The 13,576-nt window shown below is 46.7% G+C and overlaps 2 protein-coding genes across 2 annotated transcripts in view; one reads left to right on the forward strand and one right to left on the reverse strand.

The window, feature by feature from the left end:
• Positions 1–8,455, reverse strand: part of SCN8A (sodium voltage-gated channel alpha subunit 8) — a 113,306-nt gene extending 104,851 nt beyond the window's left edge. The window contains exon 1 of the mRNA XM_082212339.1: positions 8,306–8,455. The gene's annotated coding sequence lies outside the window, so the exon portion shown is untranslated. The remainder of the gene's footprint in view (positions 1–8,305) is intronic.
• The window catches only part of LOC309526623 (uncharacterized protein), a 146,225-nt gene that overhangs the window by 26,650 nt on the left and 105,999 nt on the right, over positions 1–13,576 (forward strand). The window lies entirely within an intron of this gene.

The following is a 13,576-nucleotide window of genomic DNA, read 5'->3' on the forward strand; positions in this document are numbered from 1 at the left end:
AGACTGATGTATTTTTTTAAGTGTTTTTAATCTTTTTTTGTATTTTGTATTTTTTCTTTTATTTTTACTTTTGTCTTTCTTTTAAATTCATGTAATTCTTTTCTTTGAAACCTTAATATCATTTTTTTAAAAAAAAGAATACCTCAGGAGGTATCTAGCAATTACTCCTGTAGCAGTTGGCTATTCAACCACTTCAAGAACAAAACCACAAGCAAAACATTTCTAACAGCTCGATCTTAAAAACAATTGCCCTTATCAAAGGAAATCCATATAGAGAGGCAACTTTCTGACCCATGTTTCCCCATCTGCATTGTATTGGCCATCCAGGCCCCCCAACCTTTGGTTAAAGAAATGCACATCTCCTGTCCTAGGCCACTAGTTGTTTTCATGCATTATAAGTTGCCTATGATGAGAACCATAAGAATCTAGAATCTTGCTCTCTTACTTTGGCAGGGAGCCCCATTGAGTTCAATGCACCTGACTTTCAAACAAGCAGCTTAAAAATCACACTTTGAGCCTTATAACGTGCTGGGCGCTATTCTGGATTTCTCCCCCACAAATTCCATACGTCACCAGGGTGCCCATCTGCTCCCAAATGGGTATCGAAGCTGAAAAAAACGATGAAAAGAAGGAGAACAAATTCTCTCCGCTCCTACATGGAAAAAATGAACCAGTTGCTCATGAGCAACCAGCAACTCCTCATTGAGGGCAATGTGGGGAGGGAGATTCTCATTGGGAGAGATGTTGAGTTTGTGTATTTTAAAACTAATTTGGGCTAGACATATTTGGACAGGTCCAGACACATACATGAGTATTAAGATGGCAAATGAGGTGAAAGCTGTAGCTCAGAGCACGAGCCAGTATAAATTAAATCGAAGCCAAATCAGGGAAGGAAATAGACCTGGCACACACGTACCCTGGAATTTGTACTGGTCCCCTGAGACACATTTTGTGCGTGCACAGCTGTCCCTAAAATCAATATAGCCACTGTAGAAGTAGTTATAACGCACACATAACACATCCTAAAGCAGCAATTCTGAAATGGTGTGCAGGGTTGAGCCTTGAGAGAAATGCCAGTATGCTGCAAGAAAGAAAGAAATTAAATCACAGCTCCTGGGAACTCTGAACACCTTGGCTGCTTGCTGTGTCTCTGGGTGAGTCCCTGGCCTGGCCTGCCCTCCTTCAGAATCAACCTCAGCTAGGACTGAGTAAATCTGCCACACCTTCATTGGGTATGATGGGACCATTTGGTCACTACCAAGGAGAGGCCCTTTGCTGTAGCAGCACCCTGACTTTGTGCCCAAGAGAGACCCTACCTCACACCTTTCTTACTATCTGATAGGAACCAGGATAAGACCTTGTCGTTTACTTGGGCTTTGGTTGGTTGATTTTGGTAGCTTACAGCAGAATCCCCTCCTTCTCTATTCAAAAGCAAATCCTATTGAGTTCAACAAGGCTTTACTTCCAGATATGTGGTTACAGAACTGCATCCTTAATTTGCTGCGGTGTTTGGCTTTAGTCTCAGTCATGCTGCATGCTCAGTCTGGACTGCAGACACGACCTATTGGTTTCTGAAGTTTGTAAATTTGTGGTGGTGTTTTTATTTGTTGCTATGCTCTCTTGTTTGTTGGCGTTTTCGTTTATGATGTTTTAAAATGAAACTTTGCTAGGTAGCCTTGAATACCATTATGGCAGAAAAAGTGGCATACAATTCTTTCAAAATGAATGAACGCATATTATTGTCCAAAATAATTATTCTTCCTCAGGGAAATTATTCTTTACCAGGGCTGAATGTACTCCTCAATCAATCAATAAATCCCTATTAAAGGCAACCTTTGAAAAAGCATCTATATATTATGCAGTTTGAGCAAATGAGTATAATTTATTTTTACTTTGCATAGAGTTTTCTGAAATTATTGCTGTTTTCGTTTGGGTCCAGTGCTCACAGGGCAGAGACAAGGATCTATGCAGAGCATTGAGTTTTATCAGGGAAATTATTCAGCCCTCCCTCTGTCTTCTGAGATTTTAGCAGGCTTTGCCCACAACATCTTGATACCCCTTGGGGCTATAAACTTCTAAAATAAAACAAAACGAAAACAAAACCCTAAGGATGTGAAAGCTGACACTGTCATTAAGCTAGATTCTGAACATAGTCTCCCATTCTACACTTTTGCTGTGATTCTTGAGAACTGTGGTGTGTGCATGCACATAGTCCACAATATACTTTAATGCACATATGATGTTGCCCAAACTGTCTCCTGTTCCTTGTAGACAACCTTTGAAACACTTGGTAACGGTTGCTCTTTATTGCTGGATACTGGGCTAGACAGAGTGTTGCTTAAGCTGCTATGGCAGTGTTGTGTATTCCTAGCACTATTCTTTATTTTGTATGTGGTCCATTACATTATTTGGATGAGAAGAATGCTGTGAATGAGCACCTGCACCCTCTACCCATTCCTGACCTGGTCCAGGACAGTTTTTTCTGCTAATGACCGCTCCCCACATAAAACGGGGGGCGACCTTTGCGTGGACGCGCGCAGCCCCTGGATCTGGAGCGGCCCCATCAGCATAGGTTTGGCTTCGCCTTCCCTCAGGTGGGATACCTGGAGGTCTCCGCCTACCCCAGTCAGTTGTCCAATCCCACCTGGGGGAAGCGTTGCCAAGGAGACCAGGCCAGGTAGGGGAGGGATTACCTGCCCACACAATAGAGGGAGGATCTTACCTGGGAATCCTCACTTGGCTCCAGAGCTTCTCCCACCCTACCCACCCTCAGTTAATGTCTGTTTTGCAGGTTAACTTTTCTCCACAGGTATGCGGGCGCTGCTACGTTAAGGTCTCTGTTAAAGGGCCGGAAAGGAATTTCCCTGCATTGGCAGGTTTCGCCTTTCCCGTAGCAAAACGTCACAACTTTGGCGGTATCAGGCCTTGGGTGGAATCCTTTTGTCCATCTTCCTCTTTGCAGCAGTGATACCAGGGTTCCCCGTTAAAGGGGTTTCTGAGGGGAGGCTTTGACCGTACGCCGAGAGGTCGCCATTGGTCTCCCCTGCGATGGCGGTGTAACGGGGGCGGCTATCTCTGCTTGAACATATGTTCTCCAGAGCCGGCCCATCCCCCCCACACACTGGATAACCCTGAAGCTCCCTAGGTCCCCGGTTGGGGACTGGGGAGGGAGAACGCCCAATGCCTGAGCCAAGGTCTACCCACATATGAAATTTAATGAAGTTGTGGCCAATTTAATCCCATAGCACGTTGTCTTGAGTCGTTATTCCACATGACAGGGGGAGACCGCGCGGGATCTGGGGACTCTGCCTGTCCACGCAAAGGGCCACTGAGGCAGCAACAGTTGATGGCTGGTCTACATACCAATTGTTTTACAGATAATCTCCTCTCTAAATGAGTTTCCCTCAGCTTCCTTAAAATCATAACCATGAGGCATGGCAGACTGGATCATCAAACCCTTGACCCTGCTGCCAGTATCATGTAAGGGTTAGACCAGTGGTTCCCAATTAGGGGTCCGCAGAATGCACCCAGGGGGTCCACAACCCATCCCTTGCCCTCCCTCCAACTAATTTTTTGTCATTTTTGCATGATAATATCCCAAATTTTATGGTTTGTGTTGTTGTTTTTATATAGTATACCTAAATCCTTTGCTTGTGGTTCGAGGACCCGACCTCGGTATTATTAGGGGCTATCCCACATTTTGTTCAAAAATTGCTTTGCAGAGGTAACTACCATAGAGTTATCACCATTTTCAAAAGTAGGGGGTCCCTGGCTTGGTTTTTGAAAAATAGGGGGTCTTCAGTAATTAGCTAATTGGGAACCACTGGGTTAGAGAAAGGTACTAGAATCCCACAGGAAACAAATGTAAGATAACATGCCCTTATGAAAGCCTCATCTTAGCACAGATTCTAAAGCATATTATCTCCACTGTCAGAGAAAATGTACTTCTGAATATAAGTTGCTGGAAACTGCAGAAGGTGAGAGCGCTATTGTGGTCACATCCTGCTTACAGGCTTCCCATGGGCCACTGTGAGAGCAGGATGCTGGACTAGGCAGACCACTGGTCTGATGTTCTCTTATGTTCTTATTCTTGATCTGGGTAGCCTTGTCATCCCCAGAGATACAAAACAAACAAAAACTTTCAGTGTACTACATATTAATCTTTAGCTAAGTAGCCACTATACTCAGGAAGTTCTTACCAATACACAAAGTTTCAAAAAAAATATATGTATGTGTCAGAGTGTGAGAGAGACTTACCCCTTATTTCATTATTGAGAGGTATTTGCCCAAACACCTTTAAGTGTGACATATTTTTTACTTTAAGAACTGGGCTGGGATCATCAAGCTGTACATCGGGTGCAGATTAGGCTAGTTTCCTATGCCTTCTGAACCAAGAGAAGGAAGAACTGGCTAGCAAGGAGGTTGATAATCAAAGCAGAAGACAACATGACAGAAGCCCAGTTAAATGGGTGAATCAACATGGAAGCTCAGGTTGTAGCAGTAAGGTGGAAAACAAGTACTGAAGGAGGCATTTATTCCAACACTTATGAATAAGGCTCAATGTTTCAGCAGATAAAATGAACCAAGACTGAGGAAATGGCTTTGGAATAGTAAGAACAAGAGGACAATCACTGACATGTGATATGGTGTGAATGTGTGTGTGTGGGGGAATGGAACTGGTCAATGTTAATCTCTTTGATTATATTAAATCTAGTATTTTAAAGACAGTTTACTTTCTATCTTGACACTAAAACACCTGAACCCCATCAGACCACCCAAGACCACTGTCATCATCCCTACCATCATCTGAATGCCAATTTATGTTCATGGCTATTTGGACATAAGAAAAAATCCTTCATGATTCAGATTAGCTAGTGGCCTCAACTTTTGTCTTGTTTTATCACGTTTTTGTATTATGCAACTTATTTTCTAATGCTAGAGTAAGTTGAAACTGTATGTTTCGAAGGCATCTGTTCAAAATTGCTTTCTGCTTGTGTCACAATGAGTTTGGGATCATGTGGCTTAATCTACATCGGTGGGATCCTGCCTTGAGGCAGGGCTTAATGATGACCCTGTCTTTGGTAGTTCTATGGTTCAGAAACGCCATTTATCACAGTGTCATTAACCTCACTCCTTACCTTGCAAAACTCCTCTGAGCAAACCACTGGATACATTTATTCCAGTGTATTCAATATATTTCAATAGTCAGGGAGTGTAACAGGAAGGTAATCAATAACGAATGGAAATTGCATGACTGGCATGGATTGTGTACTGTTAAAATGAGCCTGGTTAATTAATGGATGATTGCAACTTTAAAGTACTGTAACTGGGGAAAACCAATATATATTAGTACCATGTTATAGAAAACAATATATTAAAATAAATCAGATCATGGGGATAGAAAGTTGGCCAATTCCACAAAACATAGCTTCTCCAGGTGCTTTTGGGCACACTATGAAGGAGTTACACATCTCACTGAAAGCATCCTTTTCCTCTAAATTGGAATGAAAGCAGAACATGTTTGTAAGCCAAATTCTTAGCTACACCAAATCACACTACCTACTTCCAAGCAACTGAAATCCAGTTCTATTTAGAATGATGATTAACCATTGACAAAGCTGCCTAAGAGAAGAGGAACCAATTTATCATCATTTCCAATCAGAAATAAATTCGTTCTAAAAGAAAAAAAATTAGTCAAACACAAGCCAGTGGATTTCATCTGGCAGTAACTGGAAGAAACTTACCAGCTGACATTATCAGTGATTTCAGCTGGGAGATTCTTACTGACTAAATATATCCATATATTATATCATTCAATGTGGCAATCCGACTCTAAGGAACTGGCTTAAAAGAATGGGTTTTAAAGTATGAGGGCAGACCAAACAAGGATTTCATTATCATGTGAGGTTTGCATTAACCCCACACAGTCAAACATCAACATGTAAGAGAATGTCAGCATCCTGCAAACACGTGCTACCAACCATCTCCTTGACATGTTAACCCATTGGAGAGCATTGGAAATATTAAGTCCTTGAAATAAAATTGCCACTCCCTGAAGCGTGCTGCAGTAACACAAAATGATAGGTGTAAACCTGTAGTGATATCTAGTTACAAAAGATTGGGCCATTGGCTACACATTCCACCCTAAAACCTATTCAATATGAACTGCAAATAACTTTTCAAATAATTAGAAAACTAATTAACTATGTTGACATTGTCCAGAGGGATCAAACACCAGTCTGGTGCACCCAAGCAGCATGGACCAACAGACAACACAGGGCTAAGATATCATTTTAAAGGTTTAGGATGAAAGAGGAAATCATCTGGCTAGCACCACATGGCAGCTGTTGACTTCCAGCTGGACAGATCAGATGCCCAGATGTCTGTTTGTCATGAAGTATACTGGTGATGGCTCTTCAGTATGACAATGATGAAGGGTCATTATATCTCTGGGGCTATAACAAGGTGCTGAATGCATCTACTCCATGACAGAAACAGTTCATTTTTCTAGATGCTTAACGCACTCCAATGAGCATTTTCTCAATGTGATAGGACTACGGAGGCTATTCTGTGTGGCAGTTAACTCCACGCAGCAAACCAGGTGATGCTGTTTGCTCACTACATAATTCAGCCCTGACTGGGGCTGAAATTGTGCTGCCACTGCAATTTCCTGGGGTGGCAACTTGCAGCGACACGGAGAGAAACTATACAGTGGGGCCTGAGCCACGCGGCAAACCAGGAAACACAGCACAGCTCACCATACAAAGTCACTGCTACAAGGAGGCATCTTCAAGAGGCATATTGCACATCTATAACAAAGGTATCTGTATTTTCCATTTATTATTAATACTTTATATGGAATCTTAGCTTTGCACTGTGATTTCATATCTCACTGGCCCTTACAGTAATTTTGCGAAATGGGTTATTGAATCATTTCCATTTTGCAGATGGAGTCTTGAGGCAGAGAGAGAGAGAGAGTTACAGTACTTGCTCCAGCAGGGCACCCAATGGGCCCATAGCTTTTGAAACCGTTTTTCAAGTCCTCACCTTTCATCTATACTGGGCTTCATTATGTTTCTTCTGTGATGTAATCATGCAACCGTCTTTTACAAAGGGGGGGGGGAGAGATTCCTATGGACATGCGGGTGTTTCCTTTTGCTACCTCCACGCCAGAATCAAACAGCTTTGAAATTCTTTCATTTGATAAAGACACTGGGGTCGCTTTGAGGATGCTTTTCAAAAGCAACTGCACTCAACCACGTTACTAAATAAATAAATAAATAAATAAAGCCTGGCTTCCTTAAGAGGAATTGCTTCTCTTCCCTCATCGCCACCACCAGCAAAAGCCTAGATGATTGGCGTGAGGTCCTAATGGATAGGCCCAAGCGACACAGAGAAAACACACAGCCCATTAAAGACAAAAACAAAAAAAACGAACTATAACCCCTCCCCCGCAAGAAAACCTGTCCTGTAAAAAATCTGCGCGCTTTGTAACGAAGATCTCTTCCCCTTCCCGTCGGAGTCGAGGGAGCTGTCCGTTTCAGCACCACGTTCCTAAACCGCTCTCCCCTTTAGTCCAACGCCGCAGAAAGACAGAGCGGGTGGGGGGGAGAGGAATAAAAACCTCAAGCAAAAGCGGATACCGAAGGAGGTGATCAATTTATGGGGGCCGGGAGAAGATCTCAAAAATAAAACACCCTAAATAACATTCCTTTTCTTCCACCGCTCCTCGATTTAACCCTTTCCCTGTAAAACACAGTAGACAAGCATTCCCCCCCCCCTCCAATGACGGGGAGACGCCGGCGACAGCAGAGAGCGAAAGCTAATCACCTCCCCCCCCCCACAACCCCATTCAAAAGGAAAGTCTTTTGGGGAAGCCGCTGTAACTCCTCCCTCTCCGCCTCCCATCCCCACAGCCGGTAAGGTGTCTCCGATGGAGCGCAGGACGCCAGGTCATGAGTTCGCACGGCGGCGGAGAACGCTGCAGTGTGACAAGAGGCAAGCAGCGCTTCCCTAGGAGTCGGCGCGCAAGAGACGAGAGCGCGAAGCGGCCACATCTCCAGGCCGTCCACCCCCAACCCCCGCGCCCCACACCTCCCTGTCCCACCTAAGAAACCCAGATGTATCCGTACCCATCACCCTGGGCTCTTGCAACACGCTGAGCAGCTGTAGATCGGGAAGGCAGGCGGGCGATCTCTGACTCCTGCAGTCTCTGCCCCCATTCAGAAGGGCTGCGCCGCCTGCGCTCCTTCTCAGCACCCCCCTGCCCAGCCCTTTGCAACACAATAAAACAAAACCGATGTACCTTTGATCTCCAGCAACGTGGATCCTCTCTCTCCCCCACCGGCCTTTCCAACTTCCTCTAGTCCTCCACGCCCCCTATGTCCTCCCCACATCGGCTGAGTGGACACAAGAGGCACAGCGAAGCGGCGGCGGCGGGGGTAAGGGTGGGGGAAGAGAGAGCGCCTCCCTCACCCCGGCTCCAGCCAAGGAGATTTCCAAATAAGACAACCCCCTGCTCCTCCTCCTCCTCCTCCAAACTCAGGATAAAACTTGCCGTCCTTTCACTTCGTCCACTGGGAATGCGTTGGGGGGGGGGGGAGGGGAGGGAGAGAAGTGTGGGGGTGTATAATGACAGCTCTAAGTTAGTCCCCTAATGGGAGGAAGCCTCGTTCTCTGTTCCTCTCCCCCCTCCCTGGGACGAAGAAGAAAAAAAGATCGGGGGGAAGAGATCGAGACTGGGAGCATTGGGGGGGGGGAGGGAGGGGTGAAGGAGGCTCTAGACCCGGAGTTTTGCGGAGGATTTGGGAGGGATGGGGGGCTTTGGGGTTATTTGTTTTTCAATCTGGGGCTGAAATGAGCCCCGTGCGAAGGCCAATGCAGACTAGAGGGCCCGGATTCAAGGATGAGGAAGCCTTGCCAAGAAAAAAGGTGGCCTGCTAAAGGATAGGAAAGGAGATTGGAACGGGGGGGGGGGAGAGAAAATGCACCAGTTCCACCAGCCCCCTCGCCGCCGCCGCCGCCACCACCTTCACCTCTCTCTCTGCCTCCCGCCCCAGTTGCTGGCCTGCCTTGTCTTGCCTGCAGCAGCGGAAAGTCGGCGCCGCGCTCCTTCTCCCAATGCAGAAAAAAAAAGACGCTCGAGAGGTTGCTGCTGGGCTATGGGGGAGGCGGGGGGGGGAGGCAAGGATCGGCTTCCCTCGGCTGGGGAAAGGTAGGAGTTGGCCAGCAGCCCTGCAGAGGAGAGCGCAGGGCGAGGGGGGCGCAGCAGACCCTCCACCCAGCCTCCAAGTACCCAGGAGGAGCCCGTTCTTTGGAGGGCTTCCCAAGTGGGGAGCAAGAGCAGCGCCGCTCTGAAATCCGGGGTGGGGGCAAGAAAACGGGGGAAAGCCTGCTCTACGGCTCGGGGAGGGGGTGATGGGCAAGGAATAGCACTAGGAAGCATTCCCCCCACCCCCGCGATCTGGGGAACTGCTTGAAAAGGCTGGGGGGGGGGTGGGGGGAGAGAGAGAACGATCTCCCACTGTTGGACTTGGGGCCATCAAGGCTCGGGCCCACGAGCCCCCTTCCCCACACTTCTTCACCCAAGAGTGGGGAGGTGGGAAAGTGTGTGCGTCTGTTTAGGCGGGGTTGGAAGAGAAGCGCCGGCCCCTGCTCCGGGGCTGGGAAATCGCTCTGCGGCAAAGCCCCTGCTTGGAAGTGGAAGGCGGTGGGGTGGGGTGGGGGGAATGAAGGAGGGGGGGAGAGAAGAGGCAGGTTCAGGTTTTTTATTTTTGGTTTTTTTTTTTAAAAAAATTCAAATCCCAACCAAGGGGAGGAAGATCTGTTGGGGGGTGGGATTCCCGCGGGTCCCCGTCCCCCCACCGCCCGCCCACCCCCCGGTCCCTGCGATCACGCTGGAGTGCCCCCCCGGGCTGGCGGTGCAACTTACTGTGGCTTCGGCGCTAGCGCGACTCCTGCAAGGCGTTGCTGGACTGCAGAGGTGGGGAGGCTGCAGGAGAAACTGCGGTTGTCGCCATCTTGGTGCGCTGCCTCCCCTGCCTTCCCCCCAGTGCAGCGCGCCGTTCCCTTGCATAATTGATGACTCTCAGCAGAACGCTTAGGGAGCGTGGCAAAACTCCGCGCCCCCGCCTGCCCGCCTCCCACGCAGCCCCGCTCCCTAACCCAGGGTCCCTAACCCAGGGGCCGGGCCGCAGCCCCCAAGCAAAGTTGGCGGGAAGAAAAGTTGGGAGACCTCCGGAAGGAGGCAAGGGTCTCTCTCTCTCTCTCTCTGTCTCTTTCCGTCTCTTATCTCTCTCTCTCTACCTCCCCCCCCCGCGAGAAGAGAAACTCACTTCGGAGAAGTTCTTGGGAGTTAGAGCAGCAGGCCCGACGGCACCGGCGATGGGCGCAGCGGCAGGGGAAGCCGAGCTGCACGCTGGTGGTGGTGGTGGGGGGCAGGTGGGCCGGATCTCCCCCCCCCCTTCGCCCATGTCGGGCCAAACTGGGCAGAATGGAGAGAGGCTCGGGCAAGCCCCACCATGTGCCGGGGGGTGGCGGTGAGTTCCGCTTGCTAAGCAGGCCAGCTATTACCGAAGGAGCTGGGGGGTGGGGGCGCCCACATGTGCAGCGGCGGGAGGACGTGCCATCTCTGCCTGGTGCTAAGTACACTTGGGGGCAGTGTCTGGGGATTCGTAGGTATATATGCTGGACACAAATTCAAGAGGGCTGATGGGGGAAGCTGTTGATAAAGTCTGCTGTGGTTTTGGTTTTGTTTTAAAAAAACGCACTCTTCCATCACAATTTGTCCACCTGGTTTGGAACGCTCCCCACACACAATGCTTCATATATCAGGAAAGGCTTGGGGTGCTGAAGTCATATCGAAGGAGGAGAGGAGCTAGGGACAGCACCTATCGCCTCTCAGATGGACAAAATGCTGGAGGAGCCAAAACTTCCCTTTCCACCTCCCCCCCCCCCCATATATATAAAATAATGTTAATTATTTAATTAAGAATGTTACAGAGAGTTAAAGTAAAAAGAGAGAGAAAAAGAATACATAAAAAAACATTTTAAAAGGCAGATGAAAACAAAAATAACAATATGGCCATAAAATATAATTAAGATTACAGAACTATATAACATTTATGTATGTAAAAGGATGAACTTACGGTTTCCCTCAAATATACATTGATTTGTGCGGGACATGCTTTTTAGGATTGACTCCAGTGTGAATGACCAAAAGAGATCTCCGATGCAAGCAGGTGGGTCACTCGGTTTGAACACTGAAATTTATCAAAGTGATTATGACATAGCAAAAGAAGGGAGGGTGTCTGTGCTAGACGCAGCAGTTCAAATAACTTGTGTGTACCTCTGCCAACAGGAAGCTGGGCCACATGGTCTCCTGGTTCCACCGTGTTTATTCATCTATAGGTTATCTGCTAGAGCTACAACCTAGCCCCTGATTCCCAATTCCCACAGTGTAAGGCTGAGCTTTTAATGAAAAGGTTTGTTGCTGTGCTCATGCCAAAAAAAGTCAGGGGAGAGAATGTCTATGACTCTACAAAGGCTCCCTGGATCACAGATTCATCAAACTGAGAAGGGATCCAAAGGCCATCTGTTCCAGTCTCTGCTCCCTCCTCTGTACACGATCGCGTTTGTGCATTAACCAGCATTGATATGTTCTGTCGCTACTTGTAATGTTCTCAAAGCATAAGGAAATAACATCGATGGCGCATATCATAGTGGGGGAATGATATATGCATCAGTTATGTATCAGAGGATCGCCAAAGCATGTGCCATCAGGACGCAGCATCATCAAAGCTAGAAGTCAGGTTATTCAGATCTAGAAATCCCCCACATTACTTTCTCATGCAAGGTAGGGAAAGGTAAAGGACCCCTGGATGGTTAAGTACAGTCAAAGGTGACTATGAGGTTGCAGCGTTCATCTCGCTTTTAGGCCACGGGAGCGGGTGTTTGTCCACAAACAGCTTTCCAGCTCATGTGGCCAGTATGACAACCGCTTCTGGTGCAGTGGAACATGACGGAAACCAGAGCACACGGAAACTCCATTTACCTTCCCACATATTCATCTACTTGCACTGGCGTACTTTTGAACTGCAAGGTTGGCAGGAGCTGAAACAGAGCAATGGGAGCTCACTGTTGCGGGGATTCAAACCACCAACCTTCTGATTCTCATGCATGCACTCTTGGGTGCAACTGGCTAAAATGTTTTAAATGGTTCCTCTGCTTTGTTTTTGTCGGGTTGATGTTGGTTAAAGGTTTAGTTTGGGTTGGCAGTTATTTTAATTTGGGTATAACTGTAAACTATTATTGTAAATTTTTGTTGTTATTATTGGTTTCTATTGATTTATTGGTTTGTTTGTTGCTCATATAGGATATTTTGTTTTTAAATGTTTGGTGTTTAGTTGTGTTTTTATATATGTTGTAAGCCACCCAGAGTGGCTGGGGAAACTCAGCAATCTGGGCAGGATATAACATTTTAAATTATTATTATTATTACTAAATTAAAGAAAACGATGTATGGCTACCTGTCAGGTGGGTTTCCTGCATTAGCAGCGGTTTGATTAGATGACTTTTGAGGTCCTCTCCAACTCTTAAGATTTAATAAGATCCCAAAAGGTAGAGAAGATACCTTGTGGTGGGCAAGCACCACTGGGAATGTGGGAAGCTTCTGAATCACACCAGTGGGGGCTGGTCCATTTGGGCAAAGAGTCACCCCCCCAAACCTTACAGCCAGTCCAAGAGTGGCGGTGTCTGTCAGATTCCTCCTCCTTAATTTCAGTGCTGCCCTGGTAGATCTCAGCAAGGAAGAGGATGGGAACAAAACGAGAATTAGTTGGCTCTGCCTGTTGATAGTTTCGTCTCCACTTATGGTTTAGCTCCCTGACTTCCATAACATCAACTCCATCAGACAACAGCCACCGCAGAATCACTCAACACAGTTTCTCAGGTAGGAACGAGAACATGGCAATTAAGAAAAGGTACTGTAGGAACTGGGCTGGTTTGGGACAGTTGGTTATTCTGTTTTATCCTAGATTTTTAACTGAATGAAAGGATAGTCTGAGCATGTCTATCCTAGTTGACTGAACAAGAATCAGTCCCCTGCAAGGAAAATAATCCTATGTTTCCCACATTTAGTTATAAAGAACACACACTGTTTGGATTACGCAACATGATGATGTGGTGGTTAGTGTGTTATGGCTGGATGAGGAAAGCTAAGGTTCAGATCCTTGAAGTTTACCAAATTTACTCAAGCAAATCACCATCTGTGCTGAAGGAGTCAATCTCACAGGTTTGTTATTGAACCCAAATAAGGGTCTGGCTTTCAAAGGAGAAATTCCTTTGGAGAGGCCGCATGCAAATTACTGGTAACCCCTTTAAAGTACCAAATTTAGCACCTTGTGCTTGCGAGGATTTCCTACAGAGGAACAAGTGAAAGCCACAATGCCAAATCATACCTGTTTATTTATTTATTTATTTGAAGTCCAGCTCAAGTACCTGAACATATTACCTGGTGAAATGTTCCTAGTGTCATAGTTCAGGAAATATGACAGCAAACTAGAAAAGATCCAAAGGA

This window comes from Podarcis vaucheri, assembly GCF_965113315.1.
Source record: "Podarcis vaucheri genome assembly, chromosome: 2".
NCBI classification, from domain to species: Eukaryota; Metazoa; Chordata; class Lepidosauria; order Squamata; family Lacertidae; genus Podarcis; species Podarcis vaucheri.